Consider the following 19,066-nt stretch of genomic DNA (forward strand, 5'->3'; position numbering starts at 1 on the left):
TCAGCCCCGTCACGTGACCTTCGCGGTGGCGGCCGTGGGCAGGGACTGTCAGTATGAAATGGATAGTTGTGGAGCACCCCCTCAACAGGCAGTACTTGTGTGGACAATGTGGCCCTGGTCTGTGGCGGGGCCGCTGAGGAGGGGAATCAGTTAGTCTGGCCGGGCTGCGCCCCCGAGGGTGGTTTCCAATTGAAACTGTACCAGCTTCCAGGAGCACTGCCCGCGCCAGCATTCCCCTGAGGCAGAGCCCTCTGCTTTAGCCGGCTCTGTTTCCTAGGAGAAGCAGGGAGATGACCTTCCTGGATTAAGCCCTGCTCCTCCCAAAGGTTGGGGTGCGCCCCATGCAGATTTCAGTGTCAAATGGCTGGATCATTAAAGGACTAATCCGAGGAGGCCAACTCCTATTGTTACCGAGTCCAAGCTCGTTCTGCGCACCGCACGACAGGCCGATAAATCGGAGACGAGGTGTTGAGGAAAGGAATACGACTTTATTCGGAAAGCCAGCAGACCGAGAAGATGGCGGACTAGTGTCTCAAAATAACCATCTTATCAGGGTCTGGACGCCAGTTTCTTTTATAGAATCAGAGAGGGAAATAAAGTAAAAAGGCAGAATAGAGGGGGAGAGGCGGAGAGGAAGTAAAGTAAAAAGGGCCATCAGTCTGGCAAAACATCTCCTGGGGAGGGGATGTGTTAATTTCTTCTTTCTTGCAGCCATCCACAGGTGGACAGGGTCAGGATGTTTCCCTGAACAAAGGCACTTTGGTTTAACATTCAGGCAGAGGGGCAGGGTTCCCTGAGTCAGGCCATGTATCATTATAATAACAAAAGCAACGAAAAGCAAAGGTTAAAGTCAAAGAAACAGATCCAACATGGAGTCCAATTTAGCTCTTCCCTGTTGCACTATGTTAGTGGTTGTGACTTCCCTCCCACTGGAGGATTTAGCTCAGAGACCTCGAACCTCTGTCCCTGCTGACCCCTGTAGCTGCTCAGGTGGGTGGGTACCCAGGGCATCCCCAAAAGATATGTTGAAGTCTGTTATGGGCTGGAGGTTTGTGTCCCCTGAAAACTCATATGTTGAAGCCCCAACCCCCCAATGTGATGGTGTTTGGAGATGAGATGTTTGGGAGGGGATTAGGATTAGATGAGGTATGAGGGCAGGGCTTTTGTTACCGAACACAAGTTCGTGTGCCTGACGCAGGGGTAGGCCGAATAAACAGAAATGTCAGAGTTTGGAGCAGAGAAAGGTTTATTGCAGGGCCCAGCAAGGAGAACAGGTGGCTTGTGCTCAAAACCCCCAAACTCTCCAATGGTTTTTTGGGAAAAGTTTTTATAGGCAAAATTTGGAGTGAGGGCTGCAGGGTGTGTGACTTTGTTCTGATTGGTTGGTGGTGAGGTAGCAGGGCAGTGCTCCAGGAACCTTACCCTCGGCCTGAAGTCACCATCCTTCACCTGTGCGGGGCCTTAGTTCCTGCAGAAGAGCTCAAAGATACTGTTATGTATGTTTCTTGAGGAGGAACCAGGATGCTGCCCCAAGGCTGCACTATTGTTTCTTTTTTTTCTTTTAAATTAATTAATTAATTAATTTTTGGCTGTGTTGGGTCTTCATTGCTGTGCACGGGGCTTTCTCTAGTTGCAGAGAGCAGGGGCTACTCTTCATTACAGTGCGCAGGCTTCTCATTGCGGTGGCTTCTCTTGTTGTGGAGCACGGGTCCTAGAGTGCATGGACTTCAGTACTTGCAGCACGCAGGCTCAGTAGTTGTGGCTCACGGGCTCTAGAGCGCAGGCTCAGTAGTTGTGGTGCACGGGCTTAGTTGCTCTGCAGCGTGTGGGATCTTCCCGGACCAGGGCTCGAACCCGTGTCCCCTGCATTGGCAGGCGGATTCTTAACCACTGTGCCACCAGGGAGGTCCCTGCACTATTGTTTCTTGACTGCTCCTCCCTTGTTTCTGCATCCCCTCCCTTCCCTGATTAGCAATTGTTTGAATCTGCCCTTTGGAACTCAGGGAAGGTCAAGGCGGCTGAATGAAGCCTATTTCCTTACAAACAAGAAACAGAGAACACAGAAAGGATTTGTACCCGGGAGGGCCCCACAAGGTCCTGCTCCCTTTCAACCTTACTTGGAAACGGGGTTATTGCAGACGTAATTAGTTAAGATGAAGTCATACTAAAGTAGGGTGGGCTCCTAATCCAATGTGACTGGTATCCATATAAGAAAAGAAGAGACACAGACACACAGAGAGAGAAGAGGATTTGAAGACCCTCAGGGAGAACACCGTGTGAAGACAGAAGCAGAGATTGGAATGATGCATCTACCAGCCAAGGGATGCCGAAGATTGCTGAACACACCAGAAGCTAAGAGAAAGGCATGGAACCCATTCTCCTGTCCAGCATTCAGAGTGGGCACGGCCCTGCCCACCCCCTGACTTTGGACTTCTCATCTGCAGAACTTTGAGAGGATAAATTTCTGCTGTTTTAAAGCAGCCAGCGTGGGGACTTTGTTACAGCAGCCCCTGGAAATTAATACTGTAGGGTCTAGGAGTGTTCAGATGCTCTTTCAAACTGACCACAAACACCTCCGTTGCCTTAGAAAGCCAGCCAAGCCCAGAAGGCCTCTGCTGTCTTTGTGTCTCTATTTTGGGAAGTCTGTACACATGGGCTCCCAGGTTCACTCATTGAGGCCAAGCCTTCTGCTGCCAAGTTCTCACACAAAATGTTCCAGGATACAAAAGGGCTTAGAAACCCATGGTCTTGGGCCAGTAGAAAAGCTGTCTTCCTGTTTAACGAAAGGACAAGCATCTCTGAATATCAAAAACCACACATCATCATTTATCCTCATGAATCATCAGGTGACATTTTATTAGAGGACACCCAATCTCATCATAGGTCAGTCCCATAAGTTACCAGGGGGAAACGGGCATGTTTAATATGGGTTGGTAAAATCCCAATGCATTAGATGATCTGGCAAGTTCTGGCACTGAAACTTCTTTGCTGTGCCTGTCAGGCACCCTCTGGCCACAAGCGGTGGACCTCAGAGCGCTACCAGGGTCCCCTTTCTCCCTCTTGCCTCCGCCCCCATAGTTGCAGATCACAGGGCTTCTCTACAGTTGCCTAACCACCAGCATCGCGTTCCCGGTCCTGGGCGGGGATGGCACTGTGGGGAAAGCTTGGCCACAGACACCTGGCACTATCTCGTGTTAGATCATCTCTCAGAAGAAGCGTAAACCTCCAGCAACCTCAAGACCAGAATCCACCTCTAGAAGGTTCCTTCAAAATAACACCCCGTGGTTTTGCCTTCGGGGAAATTCCCTCCCCCACTGGCATCCTTGCATCCCTGGGAGGGGCTGATACCATTAACTCAGGAAATAAAGCCTTCTTCATGTGTATTAGTTAAGCTGCCCAGTTGACTCAAACCAAAGCTTTTCTGCCTCCAAATGTTAAGAGCCAGTATAACTTAGGTGGAGAAGAGATACAGAAACTTTTGTGGGAATAATTCTTTTTTAAATTTGGCCTGCTGAAGGCAGAATTGTCCCAGCTCATGACTCCTGGTTATTAAAAAATGTTCTCAGGGCCTGTGGATGCTAATATAAACCAGTCCCTATGTTAAAAACAAAACATAATTATTAATGAATGTAGGTAGATAAGGATTTTATTTAGAACAGGCAGCCTGCATAGGTTTTTGGTGGTGTGGGCATTTACAATGTTAAGTGGAGGCACAAGTAGGGCTGGGAAACTTAGGGGTAGGTTAATTAATTGGGCAAAATAATTCACTTGGCTACAATGGGTGAGGCCTTGTGTTGGGCATTGAGGGAGATGAATGAGAAATGGTTCTTAGTAAGGACAAGGAACAAATAACGACTTTTGTGGTGTGTCCCTTAGGCACAGACAATTGTCGACCTGTATTATCTTATTGAATCCTTACTATTCCTACCCAGAGCCATGGAGCAACTTGCTGAATTCACCCAGCCAGAAAGGCCCAGGTTGTGATTTGAATCAACTTAATTCCCAAGGCCTGGACACATATTAACCCTAATACAAGGTATACAGTGATCACCGGCATAAAACTATGGCAAGAAAGCCCAGGGGAGGGAGAAATGGATTCCCCTTGGGAAAGTCAGGTAAGATTCTGTGATGGAGATAGCATTTGAGCTGGTCCTTCAAAGACAGTGAGATTGTAATAGGCAAAGATGATTGAGGGGTGCTGTCAGCGGAGAGGAAAGAGCCCAGCAAAAGTTCCGAAGGAGGCAAGTGGGAATAATCTGGTGTGACAGGTCTGAAAAATGTACAGGGGAGACATCTGACAAAGGTCATGCTGTCAAGGGCCTTGAATGCCACTCTAAGGGACTTGGGTTTTATTTTGTTAAGCAAAAGGTAGTGATTAGAGAATATCTAAAGAGAAGGGTATCATTAGAGCTGTTCTCTGGGAAGATAATTTTGATAGTGGGTGGTTGATGGGTTGGCAGGGACAAGGCTGAGACCAGAAAAACCAGGTAAGAGGCTAATGCAGCAGGAAGGTGTGAGCTGCTGGAACCAGGGCAGCGGGAGTAAAAGGAAGCGACGGAATGGAGCGAAGGTCGAATCAACAGGACTGGGCCGACTGGGAGGCTAGAGCAGGGCCCGCCTCATGGGCATGACTGGGAGGGGCCCCCCACTTGGTTTGATGCTCTGCTCTTGTGTCCTGAAATTCTTGGTCATTTTTGAACAAGGGCCCCCCACCTTTTCATTTTGTACCAGATTCTACAAATTTTGTAACTGGTCCCGGACTTGGGTTTTAGAACTAGACACACTGGGTTTGAAAATCCCTGCTGTGTCTCTTACAGGCTACAAGGGTTTTCAGCAAGTCACGTCACTTCCCGGCCTCCTCAATTTCCTCGTCCTTAAAATGAGAGTAACAATCATCACTCTATAGGGTTCTTGTGAGGACTGGAGAAAATAATGCTAATAACTACCATGCTTAAGCACTCGTGTGCCAGGTCCTGGGCTAAGCACGTTTATATCAATGACAAATTTAATCGTTATGACCCCTTATGAGGTAGGTACTATTTTTATTCTGATTTTACAGGAAACAGACTCACAGGAAGTCACGCCACTTCTAGGTGAGGAAGCTGGGGTTTAAATGATTTCTGGTCTGCCCAGCTCCAAAGCCTGTGCCGGCACAGTGCTTGACACTATGTTCAGTTGCGTCACTGTCGCTAGTATTGTCATCAGTAGCGGGTGGGGGTGAGGAAGAAAGGAGAGCAAGGAAGCAGAAGTGAGTGGAGTGACAGGGTGGATGGGACTGCCATTCTCTGCAGAGCGAGGGTAACCCAGGAAAGCTCCCCAGCTCGGGCAGGGGACAGAATGATGCATTTGGCTTTGAGCCGCCAGACTTGGGACATTCTGGTTTCTCTTTCCATGAATTATTTCAATTAATCTTTATAATAACTCTATCACTTAGGTTCTGTTTCTTATGGTTTGTAAAGTATGAGCTGAGTCAGCTTAGCGGGTAACCCTTCTAGGAGACTTCCTGTCACCAGGGTGACTGGGAAGATCAAAATGACACCCAGAGTTGGGAATGAGTCTTATTGGTGGAAATTAAGACACCTTAATATGCCAGGAGGCTTGCATGATTCCCATCATAATCCTGTACTGTGGCTGGCGACGGGGTCTAGCTGCAGTTTGCTCCAGAGACATATAAGAAACAACGGAGGGAATTCCCTGGTGGTCCAGTGGTTAGGACCCCTCGCTTTCACTGCCCAGGGTGTGGGTTCAGTCCCTGGTCAGGGAACAAAGATCCTGCCATCTGCGAGTCGCAGCCGAAAAAAAATAAAAAATAAAAAAGAGGAAACAATGGATGAGGCTGTGGAGGTGTCCTGAATGGGACTGAACTTGCCAGATCCTTCCCTAGAGCAGGTGTGAGAAGAGAGAGGCTGGGAGATGGGGAAGTGCCCAGTGATAGGGTGTGCGGGGGTGAGGGGGCGATAGGAACAATGTCCCACCAGTCAAGGAGCAGGGCCCGGGACAGGGAGGAAAGCTGACCTGCTTTCTGCCATCGCCCTAGTGACCAGGGCTGGCCTGTGTGGCTGTAACGTCAGTGAGCCAAGGGCACCTGACCGAAGGGGAGTGCGCCCAGAGAACAGCACGTGTGCACCCGAGCCTTCCACAGGTGCAGCGGGATCAGCCTTCCTGCCACACGTGTCCTTGGGTAGCTCAGAACACTGTCTGTGCGGGCTGCCTCTTTGCCCACTTTTCCTGGAGTGATCCAGCTCCTCAGGAGGGCAATGGAGAGTATTCTGAGGTGGGAGCGTTGGGAAGGCCACCCAAAGGGGCCAGGCCTAGGAATGCTGCCTGGGCTTTGGAGTGGTCCAGAAAACTGTGTGTGAAGAAGGAGTAGCTCTTCATCAATCAACCACTCATCCTAGTTCAAAGGGGCAGGAGCAGGGACTGATGAATGCTTATTAAACAAATGGACCAGTTTCCTTGATGCATGAAAAGAAAATTTGCCATGTTTGTAAATACTTCAGTCATTATAGGAATATGCAATGTAGATGTAACACCCCAGTTTATCTCCCCTCCACCCCAGGATAACCACTAACTTACTTTGAAGTTGGAAGTGGGCACTTTGCCTCTTGCACTCCATAACTATAAGTAACTTAGGAGGATTCTTCTGAATGTAACAAAAATAAATGCCCATGGGCTGGAATTGAATTTAATGTAGTGGAAAGGGCACAAGAATAAGATCTTCGTGCTTAACTAGATTCTGCTGCTAACATGCTGTCTTGCAGCGTCTTCCATTTAAGCCCCCAGCTGGACCTATTAGGACAGGGTGGGATTGTCATTTGGGAGCCTGGTACCCTGGAGATCCACTCTGGCCCTACCTCACTCCATTTGCAAGGTATTTGATGCCAGTCTTGTCTAACCAGATTTCTTCTTCTTCTTTTATTTTTTAAAAATAAATTTATTTATTTATTTATTCATTTTTGGCTGTGTTGGGTCTTCATTGCTGTGTGCAGGCTTTCTCTAATTGTGGTTAGCAGTGCCTACTCTTTTGTTGTGGTACGCAGGCTTCTCATTGCAGTGGCTTCTCTTGTTGCGGAGCACAGGCTCTAGGCACACAGGTTTCAGTAATTGTGGCACATGGGCTCAGTAGTTGTGGCTCACGGGCTCTAGAGCGCAGGCTCAGTAGTTGTGGCACACGGGCTTAGTTGCTCCGCGGCATGTGGGATCTTCCTCGACCAGGGCTCGAACCCGTGTCCCCTGCATTGGCAGGAGGATTCTTAACCACTGCGCCACCAGGGAAGCCCCAGACTTCTTTTTGGTTTTTGACATTTTTCTGCCTCTAGGATTTTGGCACTTGGGTCATCAGCCTTCTTATAAATTTATTCATTTATTTATTTTTGGCTGCATTGGGTCTTTGATACTGTGTGTGGGCTTTCTCTAGTTGCAGTGAGTGGGGATACTCTTCGTTGTGGTGCACGGCCTTCTCATTGCAGTGGCTTCTCGTTATGGAGCACAGGCTCTAAGCACGTGGGCTTCAGTAGTTGTGGCACGTGGTCTCTAGAGCACAGGCTCAGTAGTTGTGGCACACAAGCTTTGTTGCTCCGAGGCATGTGGGATCTTCCCGGACCAGGGTTCGAACCCATGTCCCCTGCATTGGCAGGCAGATTTTTAACCACTGTGCCACCAGGGAAGTTCCATCAACCTTCTTGACTTAACCATCTGACTGTTGAGTTGGCCCTCTTCCTGGTTTGATGCATTTGGACTAATCTCACAAAATTTATAGGAAATCTATAGTAACTTGGGCAAATAATCTGTAAAAAGAGAGGTTAGATTATAATAGTGACCATTTATCGAGCACTTATATGATCCAGGCATTATGCTAAGCACTTCACATGAACTGTCAAACTTACTCCTCCCAACATTTCTATGCAGTAGGGTTTAATGAGCTTAACAGTGAGGGTGCTTCGGGCTTCAAGTAATGGAAAATCCAACTCAAGGTGGTTTAAACAATAAGGACATTTCTTGGCTCACACAGCTCACAGGAAGTCCAAAGGCAGAATGGACTTTAGAGTTGGGTGATCATTCGTCCAGAAGACTGACTTCAAGGATCCATGTTCTTTCCATCTCTCCACCTTGCCATCAGCAGTGTGGACTTTATCCCTAAGGCTGGGTCTCCTCGTGGTTAAGGGTTGGCTGTCAGCAGCAGTCAGGGCACCTGGCTTTCTTCTTCTTTATGTTATGCCTCAGGGAGGGAATTGCTTCTGGAAATTCTTTTAAAGGAACTGTCCTAGAAACTCTGGGGGCAAATCCCCTTGTATTTTGTTGGCCTGATCTGTGTCATGTATCATGAGCTGAAGAGAAGGGTAAAAACATTGTGATTGGTTTAGATACATCAAGACCCACTTCCAGAGCTAGAGAAGTAGTTAGCTTTCCCCGAGTCACACTGGCTGCATGGTAGAGAAAAAATCAGGGCTCCACCAGGAAAGCGGAAGGGGGGACATGGATGTTGGGTGGGCCACCAACAATATCCACTAAAATGAGGTTAACTAACTTGCCTGAGATGGATCTTGGGCAAATTAGCCTTGTTCTTAACCACGGCACCCTGTTCCCCCCATCTCAAACATTCCACACGTCTAAATCAATTAGAAACATTTCAGCCAGCATAAGAAGAGACTGTGAGTAAATGCTGTTCTAATCCCCAGACACATTTAACTTCTCTAGATAGCCATATTTCAAAGGATATTTTATAAGTACCAGTTCATGTTGAAGAATATTTTGGCATAAGATATTTGATTGTCAGTTTATGAGTGGGATATTTCAGTTTCAAAGTTCCAGATCTCTTTCTGAGTCTAAAATATGCAAGTGTACAGGATTTCATCCCAAACAAGTCATAAAATCAAATAGTTTATCCATAATAAAAGCTGGGGAAATGAAAAATTTATCTTCCCCTGAGTTCACTTTTTAAGACAAACTCCCCCAATTGACCTTAAATTGGGAAAAAGAACCAGAACCTATGTATGAGTTCGGTAGTTATCAGCTTCGCCAACAGCTCAAACTGACTCAAATAAGAAGTGGAATATATTGACGTGCATCTACTGAAAAACCCAGAGCTAAGCAAGTTTCCTTTAGCTCAGTAATGTCACCAAAGGTCCTGTTTATTTCATTCTCTCCTTTCTGTCTTCTGTGGTTATGCTTCATCTCAAGGCTAGCTCACCTCGGGGTCACAAGACGGCTGCCCATAAATCCTGGACTACACGCTTCCCTCTTCCCATCTGTGGACAACGGTGTCACTGAAAGAACTAGGAAACTTCATTCTCACAAATCCCCAGCAATGTTTTCTTGAAGCTCATTGGCTTGAACCAATCTGTGTGGCCAGGGGGAAGGAATAAGGCTGATTCCCTTACCCTACATCATATATCTCACCTCTAGAGTTGATCCCAATGGCCAACCCAGACCCAGGGCCTATAGGAAAGGGAAGGAGAAATGATGCTGGGAATGTAATCCACAAAGGTCGACTGCACTAGCTTACAGGGATAAGTGTTTGCCTCTGTTGCTCAACTATTCCTCACAGACTTCCCAGAAACAACGCACACGGTGGCATAAGGAGAAGACAGTGAGAGTGTGGGGAGAAAGAGAACAATCGTCAAGTTGTAGGCACAGTATGTCGGAGTTTAGCAAGAGTTCTCTGGCCAACCCAAAGTGTCTGTGGGTGGAAAGTTAAAAATCATGTCCTGACAAGGCTCACTGAGTCATCCCCACCCCCAAAGCCTCCTCCCTTCTCCCCATTGGTTGGGCATCCTCTTCCAAGCCTCTCTGAGAGCCTCAGACTCAGTATATTTTTTCTTACGTTTATCTGAAGCTCTAGCCACTGGCTATACCTCCCCACACAGTGAGGGGTGGCACCTCCCTGAAACACTTTCTTTGGAAGACTCCCCATTGAGGAGACTGGGTCCTCAACAGTGAGGGGACTGGCCTGCAAACAGACAAATCCCAGGGGGCGCGCGGCTGTTTCGTTCTTGAGTTATTCATTCAACTTCATTCATCCACTCATCTTACAAGTATTTACTGAGTGCCTACTATGTACTAAGAATTATTCTATGACTGGGTTTACAGAATTAAATAAAACTCTCAAAGTCTCCATCACATGGAGCTTTCCATGTGGAGAAGATAGAAAAAAATAAACACATTTATACTACAAAGTTAGGAAATGGCAAATGTGATGCAGAAAAATAAAGCAGGAGGAGGGCAAAGAATGTGTGTGTGGGGTTGCTACTTCGATAAGGTGGTGAGGGAAGCCCTCCCTGAGGAAGGACCAGCACACAATACCTAGCGGTGTTCAGGACATGGGGGAATCCCTGAATAATTAATTAATTAGGTAACTGGTTCACTAAACCCAGAGTTGGGGCTCTCTTAACTGTTTCTGCAGAAGCAGGATGGTTTAGTTCAATTTAGATTGAGTACAAACTCTTTGGTCTTCAGTAGAGGGATTACCTCTACTGAAGCCATTCTACCTTAAAACTGAAAGAGCAAAAAGGCAGAGGGTTAGGTATATAAATACTAATTTGCCTTTGAAGTCCTTGCACATTTACAGATTGCTTTATGAGTAGAGAGGTGGTCCTTGGCGTTCATCTGCCTGTTTGCAAATGAGCATTTCCCCGAAATGGGCCCATATGGACTCTCTTCCCCTCACTGTGGGCTAGTTAGTGAAGCCCATGTGGATCCAGGGAATGAAAGAACAGATTTGACCCAAGCATTCTTTGACCTATATGTTTATGTGGGGATTAAGCGTAGAATGAGTTGTCACTGAAAATATGTGCTTTGTGTATTTAGAAGATAAGTATTTTTTTTATTGCTAATTAGTGTTGGACTCACACACATTTGTTATGTTTGTATGTCAAGATTCATTTGTCCTTTCAAACCCGCTGCCTTAATTAATCTTTGTCTAGCCACTCCGTGTTGCACTCTGGCTGTAACTCAGACTGCTAGGCTCTGCGGTAATGGGGTTTCTACTTAGAAAATGTTGAATTTCAAAGCAAAATCCAGAGTTTGAATCCTGCGGAAGAAAACATCCTTTGGTAAATCCGCTAACTAGCCTCACCATAGGGAACCCACGCGATGGGGCCGTGGGAGAGTATGATACTGCTCAACATTTCCTAAGTCTTGGCCTGGGTGTCATTTTTTTTCTGTGAAGCATTTCCTGAATCCACCCTCTATCCCCAAGAATCGGATAACACTCCCTCCTTTGTGCCCAGGTAAGACCTTTACACACAGGTATCAGAGTGTCTCTGATTTTGTTTTTACTTTAATACAACTGCTTGTTCACCTCTCTCCACTCACGCCACCTCTCTCCTACCACTCAGCTTCTAGAATACAGGAATTGTACCCTTGTATTCATATGTGCTTCCTTGGCACTCAGCATCTTGCCTGGCAAGGTGTTCTTTGTAAAATGGCACCAGAGAGTAATTCTTTAAGCACAAGTTATTCTTTAAACACATGAGTCTCATCTGATTCATGGGACTTTTAAGACAAGTAGAATTGGACCCTAATGTTTAAGAAAAACCTAATTGATGGTAAATTTAGTATTGAGAAAATTCTGTCATTGATTGAGTGTTTTTTTTTCCCCTGGAGGGTGAGAAAGACCGTCATTGTTCAATTTTAATAGCTGAACATCTTTTGGAACATTAGTGCCCCCTGATAATACATTTGAGAAGTATTGCCTTAACGAATAAGTATTCCAGTATAATTAATATTCTAACCTTAAAAATAATAATGAACACAGTGATGACATTTTGTATATCGTTTTACTGCTTACAGGGACTATCACGTCTAGTCTATTATTTGACACTGAAAAGAAGAGTCAGAGGCAATTATTATAATTATAACCATTTAAATGATGCAGCAGGTGAGAATGAGTTAAATTGTTCCAATTCACAAATCTGGCAGGTAGAAGAATTGGGAGATAAGCCCATGTGCCTATGTTAAAAAATCCTACGTGTGTGTGTGTGTGTGTGTGTGTGTGTGTGTGTGTTGGCCCTGATGCATGGGGAAGCCAACTGCTGATGTCTCAAGTGGCTGACCTTCAGAGAGCTTCGGTCATTCTAATGAAGCTGTGAGAGTATGTGTAGACCCAAGACATCTGGGGGTGTGATGTGAGGCAGGGCCAGGAGGTGGAGGTTCCAAGTCCTTCAACATCTTGTCTTATTTACATCTTGTGTAATTCAATCTGCACTGGTCAAGACCACTTGCTGATATATGGCCTCATGGTGATGAGACTGAGACCCAGAGAAGGGGTGGAGTTCGGCTTCGTGCTGGCTCTCTTCTCCAGCTGGCTTTGCTTGTTTCATTTGCCGGAGGCTGTCTGTCTTACCTGCCCCAGACAAAGATTTGTCAGTGACCCTAACCAGGCTATCCCTCAAGTGAGCTCCAGCTAAGAATAAACACAGCCCCAGGGAACACGATCGTTAAAAACACCTGCGGCAGGATGGAGCAACCACAGGCCCACAGTCTCACATCCCAAATCCTTGGGGCCAAATGAGTTTCAGGACACAGAATATTACCTAACACCCCTGGTAGAGGTCCTGCAGCATTGTGTAATCAAGCATCTTATTAACTCTGCAGCCAAAGGCACAGACTGCACAGTGAAAGAGACAGACTATTAATAGGCTCACATCCATTCAGGTCAGCCCTGGACACCTAGTGAGTTAGGACTTCACTAGTGGTTTGGGGAGCACCTTGAATTTCAGAATTGTGGATAAAAAATAACAGACCCTTATCCTCTTTGTACCATCACCACCCGCATTTTCTCCTTGTTCATCTTAAAGACAAAACATATTTTTTTGGCTTGCTGGGGTTGACAATGGCCAACATTTGTTTCCTTAGAAAGATGCTGTGTCATCACCCTCTGGATACAGCTCCATATGTGAAGGCCAATTTTTTTGAGCTTGAAGAATTGCCTTTAGATGTTAATAATGAAAGCCGGTTTATATGGAATTTTGGCCAATGGGCAGGTTCTTCAAGAATGGTTGGAGTTTTGTAGACTGATGGGACTTGGGAGCGTCCCTCATGTGGCAGTTCCAGCAGGATCCTAGGAGCCACTGGGCAGGAGCAGTCACTCCTTATAAGGGACAGACTGGGGACAGGAGGACTGCAGCACGGACTTCATGTTGGGAAGAAGTGATTTGAGCTGGGTTATTGAGGGCCGGCATTTAAAACAAAGGATTTGGGCTGTATGTCTTAAATGATGTAAGGTCACTGAAAGGTTTGGTGCCAGGGCTGACGGGATGAAAACGGGGCCTGATGATGAACTGCTCATTGTGTGCTGAACTTGTCAATCTCTTCCGGTGCCTGCAGCTCACCTCCTGCTCAGTTCTTTGCCTGAAATGCCCTTCCTGGGCTCCTTCCCACCCAGGCACACTCCCACTCGTTTTTCAGGATGCAGCTCAAATGTCACCTGCTCTGTGGAAGCCTCACCCTGACCCGGAGGACGCTAACTCCTCCTTTCTCTGTGATCCCACAAACCTTTCCGTGCACCTGACGCCACTTCTCTAATTGCACTGCAATTGCCCTCGAGTCCTTGTCCCCCCAAGTTGAACCTCAGGCTCCCCCAGGGAGGATGCCATGTCTTTCTTTCTTTTTTTGGACTGGCATCTGGCACAGTGCTTGACCCAGAGTTCTAAACAATCGTTAATTGAATAAATACTTTTATGTCTTCTATCATTTCTACATATTCTCTCTGTTCCTGTTTTCTTTCTCTTTTTTAAATTTGTCACATCTATGTAATTAGAGTGATAAATCTTCTATGGTTTACATTTTGGGACATAGGAGTTACCACCATCCTTCAAAAAAGAACCACAGGATTGTGTGAAAATAAGACTCATGAAAAGGTTGAGGCGAAGGTTGTTGGATGCTATAGTGGCTGTCCCCCAAAAGATATGTCCAAGTGCCAAACTCCTGCACCTGTGAATGTGACCTTGCTTGGCAAAGGGTCTTTGTAGATTGAGGAATTCCTTTGTAATTGAGGAAAGGATCCCATGGTGAGATCATCCTGGATTGGGAGGGTCCTAAATCCAACAACAGATGTCCTTCTAAGAGGCAGAAAAGGAGATCCAGAGTCACAGAGGGGAGCAGGAGATGCGAAGATGGAGGCAGAGACTGGAGTGATGCAGCCACAAGCCAAGGAACTCTAGGATCGCTGGCCGCCACCAGAAGTGAGGGGAGAGGTGTGGAACGGGAGTCTCCATCAGAGCCTCCAGAAGGAATCAACTTTGCAGATTCCTTGAGTTTGAACTTCTGGCCTCCTGAACTGTGAGAGAATAAATTTCAAGTCTGTGGTAATTTGTCAGAGCAAAACCCTGGGAAGCTAATACAGTGCTACTGAGGATTTCAAACAGGGTCATCTAACAGCCGACGGGGATGTCGAGAAGCAGTGTAGTGTAAAGGTTAGGAGTCGGGGACTTCCACGGTGGTCCGGTTGTTAAGACTCTGCTCTCCCAATGCAGGGGGCATGGGTTCGATCCCTGGTCGGGGAACAGCAACAAAAAAAGGTTAGGAGGGCTTCCCTAGTGGCGCAGTGGTTGAGAGTCTGCCTGCCAATGCAGGGGACACGGGTTTGAGCCCTGGTCTGGGAAGATCCCACATGCCGCGGAGCAACTGGGCCCATGAGCCACAACTACTGAGCCTGCGCATCTGGAGCCTGTGCTCCGCAACAAGAGAGGCCGCGACAGTGAGAGGCCCGCGCACCGCGATGAAGAGTGGCCCCCGCTCGCCGCAACTAGAGAAAGCCCTCGCACAGAAACGAAGACCCAACACAGCCAAAAATAAATAAATAAATAAATAAATTAAAAAAAAAAAAAAAAGGTTAGGGGTCAGGCAGTCTGGGTGTCATCCCAGGTCTACCCTTAGTGCCTCAATTCTCTCATCTGGAAAATGGGGGTGATGAAATATTAGTGCCTACCATGTAAGGCTCTGGCATTGAAGGAGGAAGGGTAATTGAGACAATAGATGAAAAGTACTTAGTATGCACGTAGGAGACACTCAGTAAATGTTATTAGTCAATTATTAGGCGGAGGAATAGTTTACTGGCCTGCAAATGTTATCAGCACGACATCAGCAATGTATTTGAAAGTGGTATTCAACTCTCAAACTGCTGAGAACTGAAAGTGCCCTTCTTTTCTTTTCTTTTTTTAATTGAAGTATGGTTGATTTACAATATTGTGTTAGTTTCAGACGTACAGCAAAATGATTCAGTTATACGTATATATTTGTATATATCTATATTCTTTTTTAAAGATTGTTTTCCATTATAGTTTATTACAGGGTACTGAATATAGTTCCCTGTGCTGTACAGTAAATCCTTGTTGCTTATCTGTTTTATATATGGTACTGTACATCTGTTAATCCCATACTCCGAATTTATCCCCCCACCCCCTTTCCCCTTTGGTAACCATAAGTTTGTTTTTAACGTCTGTGAGTCTGTTTCTGTTTTGCAAATAAGTAAATTTGTAGCAAATTTTTAGATTCCACATGTAAGTGGAATCTAAACTTTCTCATAGGTGTCCAGCCTGCTTCCTTCAGTTGTCTGTTTGTACTAATTTGCAGGCATCTGTTAAGTTATCAGAATAATTGAATTTTAGAGTTTATTAGTCATCAAGAGAAATGGTTTCCACCTGGGATATCCAGAGGGCTGGAGTCCCTGGGTGTAGTAATGGGAGTCCTCAAGCTCTTTTCAATATTTCAGGATGTCTAGCAGAAACTGTGCATCATTTATCTGGGGGGAAGAGGGCACAGCGTAACTGAAATGGTAAGGGTTTTTTTTTGTTTTTTTGCTTTTACTAGAATGATATTTGCCAGGTTTGGTAATACTGGCTATCTTACGGAAAAATGGATTAGCATATGCAGTTTGTTTCAGATTAAAAATTACAAATTTTTACATGTTTTATGAAAATAGGGGGAACACAAGGGAAATAATAAAAATGCCTTTCTAACGTGTGCCAAACACTTAATGTTATGTTTTAGGTTATGTTATGTTGTGTTATGTTATGGCCTTTCTAGGACCAAATAGAGGCCCAGAGAGGTTCGGTAAATTATCTATGGTCACAATTATATAGTGGTAGAGACAAAATGATTACACAGGGTTTTGACTCCCAATCCAAGACTCCAACAAGCCTCCTGTTTTCCATGTCTTCTGAGGATTTTCAGATGTTTGCTCTTTATTGTACATCACTTTGTTCAGCACGTAAGTGTGAACGAGGCAGTCACTGCTCCTATGCTCACAGGACTCACAGTGCCAGTGGACACATGGCCATAGGACCCCTGGGGCAGCAAGTAGCAGAAACCCAGCATCAGCGAGAGTGGGAGTTTATGGGGTACCTCTTGGCCCCCAGTGGCAGGATTGGGATCAGCCGCCAGGAGCAGCGGAACCAAGAACCCACTCTCAGAGCTCTCCTTTGTCCTTGGCCTCTGACCTTCATGTGTCTGCTCCCTTCTCACCTCCCCGCGCCCCCGCCCAAAAATCAGCTGGCTCCTAGGTCCATATGGTGAAATGTACAGCTGGGCTTCCCTGGTGGCGCAGTGGTTGAGAATCTGCCTGCTAATGCAGGGGACACGGGTTCGAGCCCTGGTCTGGGAAGATCCCACATGCCACGGAGCAACTGGGCCCGTGAGCCACAATTACTGAGCCTGCACATCTGGAGCCTGTGCTCTGCAACAAGAGAGGCCGCGATAGTGAGAGGCCCACGCACTGTGATGAAGAGTGGCCCCCACTTGCCACAACTAGAGAAAGCCCTCGCACAGAAACGAAGACCCAACATAGCCATAAATAAATAAATAAATTAATTAATTAATTAAATGCATCTTTAAGAAAAAGAAATATACAGCTGATTTCAGCTCCAAGGCGGCCTAAAAGAAAGATGAGAATTTTTCTGATGGGGGCGATACAGAACGCTATTTCAAACACCAGTAAAGGGCATTTAACTTGGATGTGCTGAGATCTGAGGTATGGGTCAGAGGTTTATACCATGTATTTTGTAATTATGTTCCCTTGGAAGGAAATATTGGGCCACATCCAGTTGCCATTCAGACCCTACTGAGCATCAGGGGCAGAGACCTACTAGCCCACAGTAGGCAGGGACTCAAGGCGCTGGGGTGTGCTTTCTCCTGAAATATCTCTGGTCCTCATCAATCCACAGAAAAACTTGCTCTCCGTAGAGTGAGGGAAAGCCCCTCTTTCTGCAGTGTACCTGCCACTCTTTCAGGATGCCAGCTGTCACCAGATCCAGGCATCCTGCCACACCAGGCGAGGGCTAATTCTAGTCTTTCCAATCTCCCAGTTTGGTTTCCCATGTCTGGACAAAAGTTGTGCTCCTGTTGGACTCGGTTATTCCTTCCGCCTTTTCTGATCGATTACGCCATTTGATCAAGTCAGTCTACGGGATACCATCCTTTTACGTGACTCCAGCTGATTTGTAATACTGACAGTCCTGTGGCATTGCTGTCCTTTTGAGGGAGGCAAATTGGGAAGTGTATTCCAATTTTCCAATTAGTATGAGAAATATTTTTCAGAGCCATCCATTCATTAAACTCTTTAGTGCATAGTGAGTAAGAGCTATGTGTTGATGTGATTTTAAACAAGCATTTTGACAGCCCTCCTTTTAAAGAATATTTCCCACACTGACCACTGGTCAACATTCCCATGTTAGTTTATCTTCTTTTCCGGCATTGAAAGCCACCATTAAAATGTAATTTGTGCCTTAGAAGAAGAATCCATACCTTCTCCTGCCATTATCATTCAGGTTGAATGCGGTTATCTGCTTGGTCTCTCTTCCCTTGAGTAGGCTGGCTACCCACATGTGTCCTCCCCGGGCTGTAGGCATTCCTTCAGTTCTGGTTGGTACAAGAGTCGAAGGCTTCCCTTTTTTCTAGGCCCTTCCGTGTGCTCTCCGAGGCGAGAAGGCCAAGGCTTCACTTCACCTGAGGGGAAGAAAGGGACTTGGTCTCTAGTTTAGCAGACTCCAATGGACAGCTCAAGCCCAGTGAGAAATGCTTCCTGCAGCCTCTTCTTCAGAACCGAGCCGGGCCCTCTGCAGACCAGCCCCCAACACAGTGCAGGCTCAGAGGGACAGGAAACTGGAGGGGTTGGCTTGGGAAGGGGGAGGGGGAGGAAGAAGGTCTCGGGTCTAGCCTGAAGTCACCGATCATCTCTGGGTCAGAGAGAAGCCCCTATTTAAACCAACAGGGCAGGTAGAGGGATGCGGGGCGGGTGGAGAGGCGTGGGCAAATCCCTCGTTATCTGTGATCTTGTCCAGCACCAGCCGTGTGTTCACTTCCGTGTGGATTCATCCTGTGCGTTCCTTCCCCACGCTGGCATCTGAGGCAGGGGCTGTCTTATATTTGGAACCATACGCAGTTGTACATCACATGGATGAGAAGCGACCTTGAAGACTGATGCTTTCTGTCATCCAGAGCAGATATCATCCTACAAGCAATTTATGAGGTTTCAAAGTCCCCCTCCACTCACATTTCTTTACACCATGTTTTAACATGATAATCCCTGGAGTGTTCAACACTGTTTGTTTTAACACCTGAAGAAAAATGCATTTTCTTCTCCTCCTCACCGTTGGTTATCAAAGCACAGAAGCGTTTGATTCAAAAACAAAACAAAAAGCAAACACATGAGGCCAAATTATGCCCTCCGTGGAAAGAAACTGTGAGTGTGGATTAAAGAATTGAGTTGAATCACAGGAAGAAAATGACATGGATTTTTTAGAACAGACAGAAGGGAAAAGTAGGTCAAATTTTTCAACCTCTCAACTCTGTCATTGTCCCTTTAAAGCCTTTACCATCAGTGTTTGGTGAAGTAGGAGCAAAGCCATGGATACTGAAGTCACACTCCAGTAAAATAAGCAGCTTAGCATTTGAGAAAGCGTGGGGGAACCCTGGGTCTCCATGTTGTAAGGGTGAGTCAATTACTTTTATTTCCACATTTCACATCAAGGCGAAGAGATCACCAAGTAACACCTGCCATTTTGGTTACCTTTAAAATACATGGTGGGAGGAAGAATTCACATTTGATCATAAGAAACTAGGGTTTAGA

The 19,066-nt window shown here is 46.2% G+C and overlaps 1 long non-coding RNA gene across 1 annotated transcript; it reads left to right on the forward strand.

Annotated features, from left to right (window-relative positions):
* The first annotated feature begins 1,754 nt into the window (after nucleotides 1–1,754).
* LOC309607191 lies at nucleotides 1,755–18,698 on the forward strand. The gene is made up of 2 exons (XR_014232319.1): nucleotides 1,755–14,519; nucleotides 14,833–18,698. It is a non-coding gene; the product is annotated as an uncharacterized lncRNA (long non-coding RNA).
* Nucleotides 18,699–19,066: the final 368 nt, after the last annotated feature.

This window comes from Balaenoptera borealis (assembly GCF_965194805.1).
Source record: "Balaenoptera borealis genome assembly, chromosome: 12".
NCBI lineage: Eukaryota > Metazoa > Chordata > Mammalia > Artiodactyla > Balaenopteridae > Balaenoptera > Balaenoptera borealis.